The sequence below is a fragment of the Oryzias melastigma genome, linkage group LG8 (genome assembly GCF_002922805.2).
Source record: "Oryzias melastigma strain HK-1 linkage group LG8, ASM292280v2, whole genome shotgun sequence".
Taxonomy (NCBI): Eukaryota; Metazoa; Chordata; class Actinopteri; order Beloniformes; family Adrianichthyidae; genus Oryzias; species Oryzias melastigma.
In genome coordinates this window covers 745,847-763,316 of record NC_050519.1, presented here as the reverse complement: position 1 = coordinate 763,316, position 17,470 = coordinate 745,847, and the positions used below count along the sequence as shown (strand labels likewise).

The 17,470-nt window shown below is 44.0% G+C and overlaps 1 protein-coding gene across 1 annotated transcript in view; it reads left to right on the top strand.

Annotated features, from left to right (window-relative positions):
* Positions 1-17,470, top strand: part of rbfox3a (RNA binding fox-1 homolog 3a) — a gene marked incomplete in the record, with an annotated part of 614,011 nt that overhangs the window by 306,313 nt on the left and 290,228 nt on the right.

The window sequence follows — 17,470 nt, the reverse complement described above, 5'->3', positions numbered from 1 at the left end:
TTTATCTGTTTCATGTCAGAGCCAAGAGAAACCTCCATCCATGATTGGTTGGCAGCCGACCATGTGGGATAAATTGCGGGTAACCATAGCAACAACACTTAATGCAGCATCACTAAAGAATAAGTGACACAAATCTAAGCGTGACGCCATGACAGAGAGGGATCAATACCCCGACCGCTGTCGTGTCACGGCGTGTTTGACTTCAAAGGCGCCGCTCTTGGCTGGGGGAGTCCTCCCAAATCAGAGAACAGAGGAGCTCCGGCGCCGCCGTCTGTGTGGAGAGCTGCTGTCAGAGCTGCCGCTTCAGACGCCGACAGAACCAGTTGACCTTCGCCGTGGACGACACAAATGGGTTTTTCTGCACGTTTTCATCTAAAACTTTCAAACGTTTCCGTCGTGGTGCGTCCCAGACCCCCCCGAGGTCACATGGTCTACACCCGGTGGATCTTTTATCTCTCCATGGTGGATCCTCGGACAAACATAAATAATTCATGGAGACTGCTGACCCAGCATGTCGACCGTCAGAGTCAGCAGCTCCTCCGAACCAAAACTACCTACAGAAAACAAATAAACAAAGCCCACAAACTAAGACTACCAAACCCAAACTAAAACAACAAAACCCAGCAGTGTAAGACTGCTAGGTTCTTCTTATGTTTTTGTTCGTGCCAAAACATAGACATAATTCATATTTATTATTAAAAAACAAATAAGGTCATTAATGCAAATCCGAAGTTCTTAAAGGTTAAAGTAAAACTATTCGGCTCCTTCTGGGTTTAGATCAGTAGAAAACGATTCCACGATCTCTTTTACTGTTAAAGGTTTCTGACCTATGGTCAACACCAACACACAGTCAGGTTCAACAGATGGAACTTTAAACCAGAGCATCCACAAACACTCATGTGACGCTCCATCCAGAAAGAAAAGAGGGAGGCGGAGCTTAAAGTCCCACTCTGATCATCGTTTGATCTATTTTCACTTTTTACTTTCAACATTTTTTTTAAAAAAAGTGTTGTTTTCTAGAACATAGTTTCTGCAGGAAGTCAATAGAAATTCACACAGAAGTAAGTCTACCCTCATTTCCCATCATCCCTGTGTTTATTCTCCTTGCAGCCCCTCACACCTGCAGCTGAAAGTGACTGGTTGAACAAAAATGTGGAGGAATGTCGGATCTATTTGTTTGAAAGTGGATGCATCAGAATGGAGCTTGTGGCCCCGCCCACTTTAGTTTCTACGTCATTGGTACAGCCCTTTTCAATTACATTTTTCTGGCTCCGGAGTCACATTAGAAATACTCAGAAATGTCATTTTAATCTTATTTTTCTTTATAAATGTCCTCCATCATCGGAAAACTGTCTGAAAAAAGTATAAGAGGATCAAAAACATGATTTTTAAGGGCGTGGGTCTTTAAAGGAGAAGTCAGGAGGAGCTGAAGCTGCTGCTTCTCCACATCAGAGGCAGGTGATGGGATCTGAACACCTTCTTAGTGAGACACTGAAGGTGTTTCCCGCCTGGAGGACGCCGGGGACGGGAAGTTTCTCTGAATCCTCCCAGAAGATCTGATCGAAGCGCCACACACATCTGAGATAAGGAGCCGGCCTCCTCCTGTCGCCAAAATGTCTTCTAAATGTTCATTTTCATGAAGCTACAGAACAGATCTGGATTTGTTCTGGAACCGTCGTGATTCCTGACCGGCGCACCTCTAACGAGACGAAGACGGCGCCGCAAACGAGATGTTGACAAAGAACAGAGGCGGGATCACGCTGCTGCATCAGTGCAGAGAAACTCTTTAAACTGTTTAGATTTTATGAAGCACAGAGGGAGAAATATGCAAACTCCCTGCAGCGCCTCTCCCGTGAAATCTGCTCTCCAACAGTTGGATGTTTTTTTCTGAAGGCAGTGATGGATGCGGCTGTAACACCAACTGAAGGGGAGCTGATGAGGCAGAACGTCAAATTTCTTGACTTTATAATGTCTGTTATGAAGCCGCGATGATGTTGTGATGAAAGCGGCGGCGGGATCATCCGAGTCTCGCGTCTTCAGGTGATTTTTCATCTTTCAGCCGACGTGGAACATGAACTCTTTACCTCCTGGACCCGATTCCAGAACCGCGGACAGCTCCGGCATCCATTGCTGGGATTTAACGGCACTTAAAGTTCTTTAATGAAACAAAAATCATCTTCTTTGAGGCTTTTTGTTCTTAAAAGTCTGCTAAGAAACTGCGGCGGCAGAAGGTTACGCGTGCTCTGTTTTGACATAAATACTCATTAGTACAGGGATTTTGACACACTGGTGTAATTAAACAAAGGGAAAAACAAGGAAATTGCAAAGAGGGTTGACATCCTCCTCTGCATAATGAAGAGAAGCTGTTTTCTGCAGCTCTTCCTGCTCGAGATGTTGGTTAACAAAACAGCGAAGAATCAATGGTAACCTAATAACAGGAAACTTGACCGGTCAGGATGTTTTCTAAAAGACATCCCTAACTTTTCTTCGGGCTAAAAGCCAACATCTTCTCCACTTTGTCTTCATGTTTTAAAGTTAAAATTGATGATTTGGCTTCACAGAAACCTGATTTCTTTATATTTGACCACAAATAAGACATTGGAGTGATGGGATGGTTTTAAGGAAGACTGGTGATTAAAAAGATCTTTTTTATTCCACTTTAATTTCACTCATTTATCCCAGCATCCCTTAATAAAGCGATCTCCAGCCGTTTTCAGACCACACACCGGTTTAGATATTTTCCCAGACCGATCTGTTGATGCTGAAGATTCCAGTTTCTCTTCACTTTTGAGGATAAAGTTTACTTTCATGTTCTGTCAAACATCTGCAGCTGCTTCAAACTTCATTTGGTTCTGTAGAATTAATGTTGGAACCATTAAAATGTGATCTAGATAATCCAGAAGCTAAAAAATCAAACTCCACCTTCAATGTTGTCCGACTTCTAGGTCGACGTGTTTGAGCAACTTTATCAGCAACATTGTGTTCTTATTATTATGGTCTGTGGGAACAACTGTCAAAAACCAAAAGCAAGACATTACACAAAAAATATGTATAAAACCCATAATGCCTAAATCAGTAAAAGTGAATATATATGGAAAAAATATATATTAAATGCATAGAAACAAAACATAAAATAAAATAGTTAAATAAGTTCCTAAATTTGAACTAAAAGTCAAACTAAAAATGCAGGTCGTGAGCCTTCCTTTGTCATGAAGTCTTTCTTTTATTTTGAAGGTGAAGGATTTTCTTCCGTTTCCTGTTTTCTGCCAAAAGAACTTTTCCAAATACGTTTGTTTCCGTTCACTTTGCTAGCTTTAGATCCGGTTTAGCGTTGGAGCCGCTTTGAGGTGGATTTTGGATTCGTTACGGAGCGTCTCGACGTGCGTCAGGAAGGAGTCGGATGTGGTTACAGGAATGCAGGAGATTTCCAAAATAAAATGTCCTTCAGAATCACAGAAATAACAGAAAGTGTTTTTTTGTCTTTGGGGGTCGGTACCAATCGTCCCACGGAGGGTTTGGGGAACACTGCCTTAATCCTTACACGATCTTCGGTCTGAGTCACTGGAAAACCTGGAATTTTCTGGCTGCGTTTTGCTCAGAGAAATTTATTTTAGGCAAAACATAGTTGACTTTTTTATCTTTATTTCTCATCAAAATGTGCAGAACTTTTCATATGGGGTCAAGGCCCAGGGGGCCGGATCTGGCCCTCCAGATTTTTTGTTGTTGTTGTTGTTGTTATAAACGACCCGATGTTATCTTGTTCTTATTTCTAACTTGTATAATTTTGACAAAATAGTTTTCTGTGGAGAGTAAAATATTGAAAGTTATTTAAGATTTAAGTTGATTTATTCTGGAATAATATTCCTGACTTTTGTTATTCATATTTATGCTAAAAAGTTACAGTTTTAAAGTTTTAAATTAGCATTCTGCAGCTTTTTGGAATATTTTGGCATTTACTAAGATTTTTTAGGATATTTTGGAGTTTAGCTAATATTTCAGCTACATGCTAGCTGTTTTGGCTAATTTAGGCTTTTTTCTGTTTTTTTAGGCTATTTTGAACTTTAGGTATTTTTTTTTGCTACATGCTAGCTGTTTTGAAAAACCTAAGTTTTTTTTAGGTTAATTTGTCATTTAGCTAATATTTTAGTGGCTTTCAGCTTCAGTGTTTTTAACTATTAATTTCAGCATCTTCAGTGGCCAAATTCAGCTCACAGAATTCACACTAGCATTATCACAGGTAATGCTATCTAGTTCATAATTATGTTAAAAAGTTACAGTTTTAAAGTTTTAAAATGTAGTCTTTGCTCACTAAATGTTTATCCTGTTCGACCTCAGGTGTGTTGTGGATTTTGGCCCCTCCTGTTCTGTTTACGGGTCGGGTCGTTCCATGACCTCATCTGGTGTTTTTAAGCCTTTTGGGTTAAATTACAGTGATAGAATAACAGCAGCTGGTGTTGCTGCTGATCTAAAGTCTGGATCTTCCACGAGTTCAAACCCTTTTGTTTCTGCAATGTTTGACTTTAGCTCCGCCCACACGCCGTCTGAAGGAGGGAAACCTCCTCCCTGACTTTCTGGATTATAGCCGCTCCGTTAATCCCGACGTGGCGACACTTTGCCGAGGCCAGAGCCTGCGTCTCTGTGGCGAAGGGAAATTTAAATTCTGGTCAGTGAGGAACGCTGCGGCGGGATTAACGAGCGGATCCAGAATCAGCCGCTCCTTTAAGATTGCCTTTATTAAAAAAAAACAAAAACATCGTTTGAAATTAATACTTGTAATTAAAGCCTGGATTAGGTGTGCAGTTCTGAATTATTCAGAGAAGCAGAAGAAGGTTTAAGGGAAACGTGTTGAGAATAAAACAGTAGAAAGACGGCGGCGCCGCCACCGCCGCCGTGCTCATTTGTTTACCAGAGAACGACGGCGGTCAGAACCCGTCGGCTCTGCTCGCCGTTTCCCTTTGATCCGGAGTGACCGCTGTTCTCATGCAGACTCGGATTGTTTCTCACGTCTTCATGAATAAAGAGCGACTTTGGCGCGGGCCGTATTGACCCGTCTCCTGCGTCGGGTTTTGCCGAGGCTATCGGCGAGCCCAGGGGAGGGATTTAGCCTGGCCTGGAAAAATCTAATATTTCTCCACATTAAAGTCAAATAAAAGCCACCTGGCAGCCCTGTGTGTGGAGCTGAGATGATATAGCGCTGACCTACAGCCATTCACTGCAACCCAAGTTAAACGGCGTGATCGGGCCTCCCGCTATCTGCTCCGAGCCACGAGAGGTGACACATTCTCATAAGCGAGCGTGGGGCGGCGGAGGGTGTGGGTGCTGTTGTGTGTGTTATATTTAGCCGGGGAGCCTGTGGTGTGAGCAGACACTGTGGCCTTTCCTCGCTCGGCGTGTTTTCATGAGCAGAGCGGCGGCGCCGTGCGCTCCTCAGGATTCCTCCAGCGTGGGTTATCTTTTTGTTTGTTTGCCTCAGGAATCAGGTGTGTTTAATTTGATTAAGTCGGAGGAAAAAAAGGAGAAAGCTGGCACGCCGCTTCTGCTGCGCATCATAATTTAATTTATTCATCAAAAGTGCTGCAGCAGCAGTCTTGGCGAACGCCCGGGGGGGCCAACGCTACTGCGATCAATAAATTGTGATGCTGAGAAACGGGAGACACTTCTTTCCTTGAAGACTAAGCAGCAGAGACAGCTACGCTCTTCAAAATAAAATACTTCTCAAAGGTAAAATTACCAAGAAAATGCGTGTCAGTATTTAAGAACCGCGCGACACCTCCTGTCTTCAGTTCACGTCTGACATAAAGTCCTTTTGGTGTCCATGCGTGGGTTTTTTCTCCTGCCAAACAGGAGCTCGGAGATGAAGTTTACCTTGACGTGTTTCAGCCGTCTTCACATCAAACTCAGAGTTCACCCAGAGGACATGAAAACGGAGAAGGAACGCCGCCGTCCTTAAGAAACAGACGTTTAACCCCAGGAGCTGAAAAACGGCGTCAGAGAGAAAAAAAGACGATCGAAGACGCAAAGTTCAGTGCAGAAGTGTTACGTCCTGGAGGCTCGCCGAGGTAGGCGGGGCCAGAGCAGCAGGCTGTGTGCCGTTTGGGTTTTTACTTTGAGTTTTGTTCTTTTTCCCTCGTTGTCCTCAGCAGTCTCACTCTGCTGGGTTTTGTTATTTTAGTTTGGGGTTGGATCTTGGTAGTCTTGATTTGAAGACTTTGTTTGTTTGTTTTCTTTTGGTAGTTTTGGTTCGGCGGCCGTTAGCAGGAGCTGCTGACGAAGCCGAATGTCGCAGGAAGTAGTTACACCTTCAAAGTAAAGTGTCAATGATGGCTCTCGTTTTCAAAGTAAAACTATGGGCTGTTTTTTCGTGGATAAAAACAAAGGAGACTTAAAACAGTTTTGAAAACATGGAATTAAATTAAATTAAGTTTAGAACATCTCACAACCTCGATGTGACGTCATGTGACCGTCTGCTGGCATGGCGGGAAATTCCCACCGGAACGCGTCTGTAAAATGTTTCGCTTTTTGTTTTTTCTCTAAATATGAAAACAAAACCTGTTTTCTGATGGAAACTGCTGTCATTCAGATGAAAGGACGGAGAGTGTTTTCTAGTTGTTCTATTTCTATGTCGCTGCATTCATTTATGATCTTCTGGTCGTGGATCTACTGGAACTGGATCAGCAGAACTTTGAGGATCCAAAAACTGTGCAGGAAATTTTCCGGATTTGTTGATAAATGATTCAAAACTACAAAAATGTTTGTTTGTTTATTGTTGGAGTTAACCAGGAAGTCGACAGAAAACTTTTGAGTGACGTTCACGTGATAAATATTATTTCTTTGTGTTTTTTTAATTAAATACATATCATTTGAATTTTTATACATCCAGTAAAAAGACAAACTTATAGGAAACATTTAAACATAATATATGTAATAGCAACAATTTGATCTGTAAATTATTCATTTTATTTTGTGATTTAAATGGGATTATCACCTAAATTATGATCCTTAGTTCGTGTAAAAATGTCTTGAAGGTAAAGCTTCTCCATGATGACCTGCTGATGGAACGTTCCATGTTTCAGGTCGTCTCTGGTCATTGCAGAGAGAAAGCAGATTTATGTCAATCAGACAGTTTTGTGGTTAAACATTCAGAAAATTCTGCCTTTTTCCTCAAACAGAAATGAAGATGCAGTGAAATATTCCTGCAGCGCTTTGGCTCCAAGTTGAATGGAACCACCATGAAATGCAGGTCAGACTTCAGCTGAAGTTCATGCAGACCTGAAGTGTTTTCATGTTGGCACATTTACTCAGGATGACAGACATTATTATATTTTGACTCTTTCTTTCTGCTTAAAATCCTGTCATAATAATATTTATCATATATATACAGACATTTTAAGTCCATGTTATAACACTGCTATGTCTAATTTACGCATATTTGACAGATAAAAGTTGGTTATACGTGGAAAAAGTGAGAAAAGTTGTTCATTACATGAAATAATCACAGATAAATCAAAAATGAATTACGTTTAAACCACGGAAGACACAAATAAATCACTCAAAGAACACTTTATTGAATTTCTTCCCTCACTCTGGAGGGGTGAAAGGTCATCCAATTTATGAACCATCACGCAATCAACAAGTCGCACATGTATGTGGAATTCATTAGTGATGACGTCATTTTAACGTCACATATGTGTATGTACTACATAAACTGATGCAGGACAAGTCCGTCAGGCATTCGTGGAAGAGTCATGGACGCACAAACCCTTAAGATTTATCTATTAAATACAAATAAATGACATAAAATTCACATTACTTGAGAATTCTCAACCAACCAAAATGTTGCTCAGTTTAAAACCGACTTTAATGTAATAAACCCTGGATAGAGATCAACAAACGCGTATGAATGACGTATTCCTCACATGTAAAGACCCAAATGAACACAGCGGTGTGGGGTACCGCCTGTAGGTGGTGGGGGGCGTGACCCCCCGACAGCAGGAGAACAGGCCGGATGGAGACTTTAGGATTTCTTTAACTCCTTCGTTTGTTTCTGTATTACAACATAAAGTGTTTATCTTATTGTTTTAGTGCATAAACTGTTTATGTGCAGCACCTGGAGAGGATTTTTACATGAAATGTGTTTGGAAAAAAATGAATTTCATTATTGTTATTTTGATATTATATAATAATTAGTAAAGACTCACTCAAATCAACTCTAAATCTATTTTCAAAGTGTTTTTCTCACTATGATGATGGAGTTTTTAGCCCAAATCCAAAAACATGTTCTTGAGAGTTCTCTGTTTACATTCCCTCTAGCTTACAGCCCCTCACACCCCCAAGCTAACGTTAGCGGTGCAACAACAATGTTTCTGTCCTGCTCTGCGGTTCAGATCCAGATTCCAGCTCTTCTTTGTCAAGCTACATTTTTCTTCTGCTCCTGATTTACAACAATTTGGAAAAATCCAAACTCAGAAATGTAGTTTTTTAAGCTCCGTTTACTATATATATGTATATATATGCCCTTCATTTTCATAAAAATGGTACAATAACATGTTAAAACACCATTTTAATCAGATACGATAATATTGATGGTATATTTTTATCTTTTTATTCTTATCCGAGCTGATCTTGACTAAAATAATCTCATTCTTTATTATTTGATCAGGAAACCTTTGATCTAACTTCATTTATGGTGAGCTGCAGAGATTTATTTTTATTCTATTAGTTTATTAGACATGAACACTGAGATACATTCCTATTTCTCACCTCTTGTTCTGGATGGTAAATGTTTCTCCCTTAAAACAAAATGAATCGACAACAAAAATACATAAAATGAGGATTTAAAGAGTAGGAATAAACACAGTGAGAGGGGTTGGTTGAAATATTATGTAATCAAATTCATGTAGAAATGTACAAAAATATGAATCTTTTTGATCATATCTTAAGGGTTTAACCCTGATCTGATTTATAGAGATCCTCAGATGAACCGTCCAGCTGTTAATAATAATAATAATAATAATGATATTCCCCTCTCTGTGGAGGTGTGGTCATGTCAGAGCTTCGCTGCTCTCCTGACTCGTCTTCTCATCCTCCGTCGCTCGCCGTCGCCGTTTTCCCGCTCTGGAGCTCATTTAGGGAAACCAACAATCAAACAAACGGAGATCCTCTGGACTTCCTGTGAGGCCGGCGGAGCGGCAGACGCTGCTTCTCCGTCGGAGGGGATGCTCTCCGTGTCGCCGTCACACGTCGGGGTGAAGCTGCTGCTTTGTTTGTTCCCGCCGCCTGCAGCCGTGCTGGATGAAAGCGCGGCGTTGGTGGTGGATGAGGCGCATGCAGGCAGCCTGCAGTGAGTCTGTGAGCAGTGACTCGTCTTCATGGGGGCCAGGTCACTGGGAGGTCTCCTTTCATGGAGGTGACAGATGTAGTGGAGGATGCTCCTCGCTTGGAGTGACTCTGTCATGAAAGTCCTCCTCTTTTCTCTTCCTTCCTTTCTTTCTTCTTCTATTTTGCTCTGATCAAATTAGACTTTCTCAGAGAGGAGAACGTTCATTTAAATGTCAGCATTCATATTAGCAGGCCTCCAGTGAAATATGGAGGAATCGCTGGAATCATTTAGATGTCAGCCTTGGTTTTATATCTTCACTTCCGTGAAGAATGGCACCAGAGCCGAGCAGACGAGGAGGAAGGTCTCGTGCTGGCTGCCAGGTGCTGAACCTCGAGCTGTGAGGATGGAAACGCTGGTTTTCTCGTGATTATTTGATTAAAAATGCACTTTTGGAGCGAGACACTGATCTTCAGGATCATAGAAGCTTCACTGTGATCCACAAACATTTAGAAATGACATGATGGAAAGATTTGCCTTCATTTCACTTCATAGTTTGGACACCAAGTGGAGCAAAACAAAGTCAGAACCTTCAACCATCAGGAGTTGAAGCCGTTTCGTTTTTATCGTCTGAGTATTTGAAGAAACCGTTCTGTTAAAGCTGCACAACAATTTTAGAGAAATCCTTAAATAGTCCTGAAACTCCGTGACATTTCAGCTGAGTGACGATAATTCAGTTTTCAGAAACATTTATTTCAGCTTTTTTGAAGAAGAGAAAAGCCTCAGAAAAGGTTTTCAAATGTTTCCGATTCTTCTGTGAATCACATCAATAAAGAAAATGTCACAAAATCCTCCAGCCAATCAGAATCGAGTATTCGTTTGAGAAAACGTGATAATCCATGGTCACATGACCCACATGTATGCAGGCATAAGCCTCAGTTGGTACCCATAGTAACTGACCTGCTAGCATACATTTTTCCTTTAGCCGTTACCATGACAACGTGTGTGGCTCCACAAATCTAACAGCCGCTTTTTGTGAAAAACCCATTTCCACCTAAAAACATCCATTTAAATACTAAAAACTAGTGTCTGCAGTGTAAGCAGGATAATGTCCTTCACCTCCATTATCCTCTGATAATGCGCGCCTGGTTGGGTGTTATCACTCACCACACTGGAGCTGTTCTGGAGAACGAAACAAATATCAGTGCTTGTTTTCACCTCATTATGAGCAAATATATTTAGGGTTTTATTAAATAAAACGTTCTTTTTAACATTGAAGGAAATAAATTGAAATAATTTTAACATTTTAGATGATTTATTGGATCTTTAAAGAATCCAAGATGGTTTGTTGTTTTCTCAATGGTTGACTTCCTTTGTCTAGATTTAAAATGTTTATAAGTGTTTATATCAACGCATTCTCATCCCCAAGTATCACATATGTTTGGTTCAGACCCTCCAAACCTCTCTTTGACGTTTTGGTTCCTCATCTCGTTTTCTGATGAGCTGGCTGTTCCCATCAGACCAGGAATTATCGTTTGAGAAATACAGTGTGAGTCATAATTGACTCTGATTTCATTTTGTTGTTGGATTCATGTCATTTTTGGCAGAGATCAACCACAAATGGTAAAATAAACTTGTTTTTTTTATCACTGCTCACATTACACGACCTGCTACTGCACTGGCAGCATTGAGCTGATTCTATGACAGAAGGTGTCTTTTATTTTGAAAGGAAATCATGTGAACCTCTGTGAAAAGTTATAAACTGTTTCATATCAAAAAAATATATATATATTTATATTTACATTTTATTCATGCCAAAGAAGTTCATTTTCATTGATCATGACGTAGCATTGACATAAATACAAATCTGTGTCTTATTCTTCTAAAGAATGGAGTGAGGCTCTGTGGTTCCTGCTGGTTTCTGCTCTGTGGTTCCTGCTGGGTTCTGCTCTGTGGTTCCTGCTGGTTTCTGCTCTGTGGTTCCTGCTGGGTTCTGCTCTGTGGTTCCTGCTGGGTTCTGCTCTGTGGTTCCTGCTGGGTTCTGCTCTGTGGTTCCTGACGGTTCCAGAACTCTGGCCTACTCCTGGCCTGGTCGGCGTCTGGAACCGATCCATGTCCGGTACCAGGTTAAGGTCGTGATTATGATACCGGTGCAGTCAAGGTCACGATATCAGAGGTTGGGGAGCCGTGATTTCATTGGAACAATCAGCACGTCAAAAAACGGCGAGTTGGGAACCCAAAACATCCATTTTTGACCCAGATTCCCGTCACCAAAGTCAAAATGTGAAGAGTTGAGGATGAGAATTTGTGTTGGTTTTTAAAGACAGTAACTTTAAATTATTCCAGAAGATTTTGTCGATGTTTTTCTGTTTGGAACGTTTTGAATTATTTCACTCGTCTTATTTATTTTATCCTTGTGAACTTTGCGTTTCTGATTCTGGAGCAGATTTCCGTATTTTTCCTCCTCGTTGGCGTGATGACGATGTTTTTCAGTCTCATTGTGGTTAAGGATCCACAGTTCTCTGTTTACATCTGAACCACATGTAACACCAGGAACTGAACTGAGTGGAAAGTGAACATTTGCAAACATCTGAGCTTTATTTGTTATTTATTGTTTTGTTAAATCCCACCAGGGTTAGTGTGATGTTCCACTTTTCTTTTATTTTTACTTTTTGTTATGTTGAACCAAAACAAAACTGTGACCCAAAAATTAAGGTTTGAACCGAATCTCCTCATTAGGAGTGAATCTAATCTAGACATCTCCAGGTGTTTTGGCGTTCAAACGTCAGATTGAAGCGTCTCACATTAGCAGACGAGGAGATACTTGAACCCCCCCACCATGAACGCTGAAGCTCGCCTCAGCCGGTTCAGGTGGGATCAAAGCTGTCTCTGGATCCGTTCTTCAGAAGATCGTCTGCATTCGTGGCCGAGTTTTTACAGATAAATCCAGTGAAGTTTCCGAAGGCGAGCATGCAGCACTGGAGCCTCCTGCTCTGCATGTCGGGGAACGGCGCTGCAGAGAAGTCTGTGAGGGGACGCATTGCAATTTGCTTTTCACCAACTTACTTCTGCACTTCTTGAAGAAGTTTGAGTGAGCCCTGAAGCAAATCTGCAGCGTATTAAAGCTGCATCCCGCCGAGAGCCAAACTAACACCCTGAATAATTCACTCTGCTCCATCAACCAGTTTTTTTTTTTTTGGGGGGGGGTTGGAAGAAAAAAAAAGCTCCAGCTCCCTTTTTGTTTCATTATAAATCACACCAGCTCTCCTCTTTGCTGTCTGGGGCTCAGTTCTAATGCGGAGCATGAAGCTAACAAAGCTGAGCAGAGACGGAGAGACAGGCAGGCAGACGGGCAGGCAGACGGGCAGGCAGACGGGCACCTGTGTGCCTGTCAGCCTCCCTTTGTGTCGCCCCCCTAATGGGGAACAATTAGCCCAAAGCGTGTTTTACATGGCGGGACGCCGCAGACTTCACTTCTTCTATTGTTGCTGCTCCTCTCCCTCCTGACGAGGCGTCACGTTTCCTCTGGACTGTTTTCTGTTTCTGATGACGGGGGCAGCCTCTGCCATGGGGGGGGGCAGCATTAATGAGCCTCTTGTTTCAATCAGCATTTGTTCAGAGAAAATAAGAGGCTGTCACCCGAGCGCGCGCCTGTGCGATGCGATCAGTTGCGGCGATAATAAGTCATGATGGATCCTCGTAATGACTCTGCCGGCGCTTTCTGCCACAAACATATCATCACCTTTCCCTCCCACACTCATTTGAGAGCTCGCCGAGGCCAGCACGGCCTGCTGGTCGCCAAATGGAGCTAACCCGGAGCCAGCCAGCCGGTCGGCAGGCGCTGAGTCTCCTGTCTCCTGCAGCTCTGGAGGGGAAGCCATCTTCTGAGGCCAAGGCTGCGTCTCCTCCACAGATCCCGCTCCTCCGTCACTCTGCAGGCAGAGTTCGGGTCTGCAGGGCCCCCCCAGAGCTGGATGCAGGGGGGGCTTTCTAAAGCATGCTCGGTCAAATGGCTTTTTAATTGCTTTACCCGCTGGCTCAAATTCATTAATAACTTTCATTTATTTTCCCTGTTTGCTGGGAGTGTGAGCATGTTCTGACAGAAACACACCACATTCCCTTTAATCCAGATTAGCTCATCCTCCACCTCTGCAGTTTGTGTGGTTACAGAGGGATGGAGCTGCAGCAGAGAGTCTCTGTGGGAGTTTAACGCCACTGCCTTCACTTACGGAAGGATTTTCACTGCAAAAAGTGATGAAAACTGGGTTTTTAACATGTTTTTGTGGCTTTTTCTATCTTATATAGAGAAAATTCTGCTGAAAAGAGCATTTTTTATTCCAATTGTTATAAATAAAGAGCAAAAATCTACTTGTGATGTAGAAACTACACTGGGCGGAGCCATAAGCTCCCGGCTCCGCCCCATTTTGATGTATCCAGCTGCAGACAAATAGATCCATGAACGTCTTTGTTTGCCTCTAAACCGAACGACTGTGGACGCTAATGTCAGTTTGGGGTTGTGAGGGTCTGTAAGCCAGCAGGAGAGAGAGAAAACACAAAGGGATGATGGGAAATGTGGGCAGGCTCACCGCTCACCAGACGTCTCGCCCTGAAAACGTCACACAAACTCTGAAAACGTCATCAGGATTAAAGACTACTGAAAACGCTTTGAAAATGGTTGAAAATCAGTGAAGTTTTGTCATTTTTATTGTTATTTTCTCAACATTCTTCTGAAGAATCTTCTGCCGTAGATCCAAAGATAATGGTTCAGAATCTACACAAATTGCCACAATTATGTCAAATCCAGAAGCTCTGAGATTTTAAAAGCCTGAAAGGACTTTTTTCCTCTCTTCCTGCAGTCGTGAATGTTTGCGCGTCCTGGACGCGTCGAGGATGACGGAGACCGTTTTGGTTTGACCTTCCAGGAGGTCGTCGTTTTCAGATCAAATCTGTTGGTTTTTCTAACTCTTACAAACTGCAGATCAAAGCTGCAAACATTTCATGGCTGCATAGATGTGATCGAGGTTCAGAACGGGTTACGGTCTCAGTCCCAACTGTCCTTACGGGTGGAGACGGGTATATTTTATCTATGGGTGTGCTGCGGGTCGTAGTGAACACTTCTACCAAGGGAAGTAGGTGAGACGCAGGTGAAATGAGGACATTAATCACAGAGTAGTTTGTGTGGACATCCTACGAACACTTCCACACCACGTGCACACCTCGTACGTGCACATTTGTGAGTAAGGAGCCAGTACTCGCGCCTTACTAACAGCTAGTGTTGGACACAAACGCACCACAATGGTACGCTCCGTTGTCATGACGTCCTCTGACGCGGTCGTACCAGCCTCACAGACGGCTTTACAGATGCAGCAGCTCCTGGACACCCCAAAAACCTGCAGAATCCGTGCATGTCTGTACGGGTGCATGTGACTAACGCTAGGTTCACACTGGACGCCGAAGCGCCGCTCTCTCCTGCTCATCTTTGCGTGAAGGTTCACAGGAGCTTCTGCTAGAGCTTTTTTTGTTTCTGGATAATAAGTTCATAAGCTAAAGATATGACCTCATGTTTCTGCTGAGAAGAATCGAGTAGTTATTGGACCTACACTTTATTTATCTGTTGTTGACACACAGAGAGTGTGTTTGTGTTGTGATTGTTTATGTTTACCTCTACAGTCTGTTTAGATACAAAGACATGATCACATTTGTCAGTTGTGGTGATATTGTGAATTATTAATCAATTATTGTGAAAAATTTGTTTTATTTTGAAAATAAACTGGATTTCCTCATGTATTTTGATGTAACTTCCTGCCAGAATTGACGTGGATCGCTCGCACACAAAATAGAGCAGACGCCGAAACGATCCGCTGCACGCCTCTGCGCCTGGCGTGAACCACACACAGGTTAACAAGGGCGCCGAATGGAAGCGCCTCTGTTCCACGCCGCTTCCACGTCCAGCGTGAACCAGGCGTTGGGGTGTATTCAGACCCAAACCTTGTGCTTGGTCTGTATTCAGACTGCAGTCAATCACATGATTCTTCATCTCTTCAGTCATTGGCCAGCAGTCAGAGGGGCGGGTCAAAACAGAAGGAGAAAGATGGCGGTTCTACGGTAATCTGCATCAGCGTCAGCTTCAACTCTTTTACTGTGGATTGTTGGTAAAACCGTGTGAGAAACGACGCGCATCACATTAAAAGCTGTTTGGTGTGGTCGTTCACACTGGACTAGTGAGGTGGGACTTCATCTTCTGTCTTCCTACGGTTCACTAGAGCGCCACCTACAGGTGGAAGAGGCTCCATGTGAAACGTCAAAGTGTCGTAAATCTGGGTTTTGTCTTTCTCAGCTCTATTCCGATACATTCTTGGTGTCATAGAGACAAACTGCAGTCGTTAGTTTCTCCTTCATGTTTTGTCCTGTTTTTTTTTTTTTCTTGAAATAAACCAAATCAATCAGTGATCATGTTGCTACAGTTGGTACTTCTGTCACTATTAAATCAAAGTCTCTGATTGGTCAAAGGTCAGCTGGTTGTGAGGATTATACAGTTTAACTTTCAGTGCAGAACGGACATAAACACGCGTGACGTGAGGTCTGAACACGGTTCATGTAGCTCGATCGTGTTTCACGGTCGATCCCGTCGCCTGAAGCCGCCTTCAGCGCTCATTCAGTCCCATCACAGCGACGGTTTCACAGCAGAAGTTTGATTAGAGAACAGATTAGAGAACCTCAGGAGTCCTCATTGATCTGGATCAGATGTTTTCTTGGTCTGACTTTTAATTCCTGCAGTTCTCCTGAAGGTTGTTTTCCTGCGATCTGGAGTTTGGGCTTTAAAAAAGTAACTCATGTTTGAATTTTCTTTTAACTCCATCTCTGCTCTCCTGCGGGAGGAGTCCTCCTTCTCAGAAGCCGTGTTTAACTTCCTCCACCGGCCGGTGGAGCCGCGCTGAGGGTGGTGTGGGTTTATCAAAACACTCCAGCCGTCCGGGTTCTGTCAGTTCTGAGAGCCGGAGAGGGCTGGAGCCGCTCAGAACAGAGGGGCTGCTGGGAAGTCTCCGTGTATCTGACCTCGCCGCCGTGGAGCCGGAGTGGACGGCGGACTCATGAGGAGCTCCGGTTGTGTAATTATTAAGGAAGGGTTTGATTTCTCCATGCAGCTCGGCTCCTTTGTGAGCGGCTGCTGGAGCTGAGTGGGTTCTGAGAGGGCCAGTGCGCTCCTGGGTGGTGGGGGGGCGCGTTGGCAGACCTGGGCCCCCGCTCCTTCCTTCCTTTCTTCGGGTTGGCTGTTGTTACCGGAAGTAGCAGCAGGAGGGAGGCAGAGAGCTGAGTCTGTTTCTTCTGTTTGTCTCCAAACCCAGAAAAAGCAGCAGCATGCGCACGCGCGCGCGCTGATGCGAGACGAGCCTTCCACGCGCTGACTAAACGTGGACATCCGCGTGCATATGCCGCGCGCCAGCGGGGGCAGCTTGCGGCTCAGTGTGCGCGCGGCCTCACCTGAGGCTGAGGAATGTCCTCTACCTGCAGCCCACGCCCTCCGCGGGGCGGCGGCTTCCTCCGCACGGCGCGCGCCAAACAGGGCCGCGGCTCTCACCTGGACCTGGACCCGGACAGGTCGGGAGGGAGGGGAGGGAGGGGGCAGAGGCGGCGTGGACCCGCCCGACCTTCTGTTCCGTTTCTAAGGATGATCTGCCGGTTCTCCGAGAAACACAACCGAAAGTCCGGCAGGTCAGAGGGAGGCGCGTGCGTGCTGCTCCCGTGCGCGCTCAGTGCGTGTTCCGTTCGTGTCTGAAGAGCTGTGTTTGTTCAGTGATGGGGGGGGGGGGTCACGCAGGATCTGTGCGCTGCGCACCGAGCAGGTGACGCAGATCTCCATGCGTAAAACCAGAGGAGGCGCAGCGTTTGGTGGCCCGTCAGTTCACCTGCGAAGCCCCCCTCGACCGGTCGTACTTCCGGGTTGTCTCCAAGACCCCCCCCAGAACGGACCTGAGCTCCTCCGTTTGACTCCCGGGATATTTTCAAGGCCTCCCCCTCCCTCCTTCCTCCCCATCCTCTCACCCTCCCTTTTATCACCGTCGTTAAACCGGACCTCCTCGCCCCCCGACGGCGGTTTTATGGTCCTTGAAGTTATTAAACATGTATAATTACTTTTTCTGCCGTTGGGAGTTT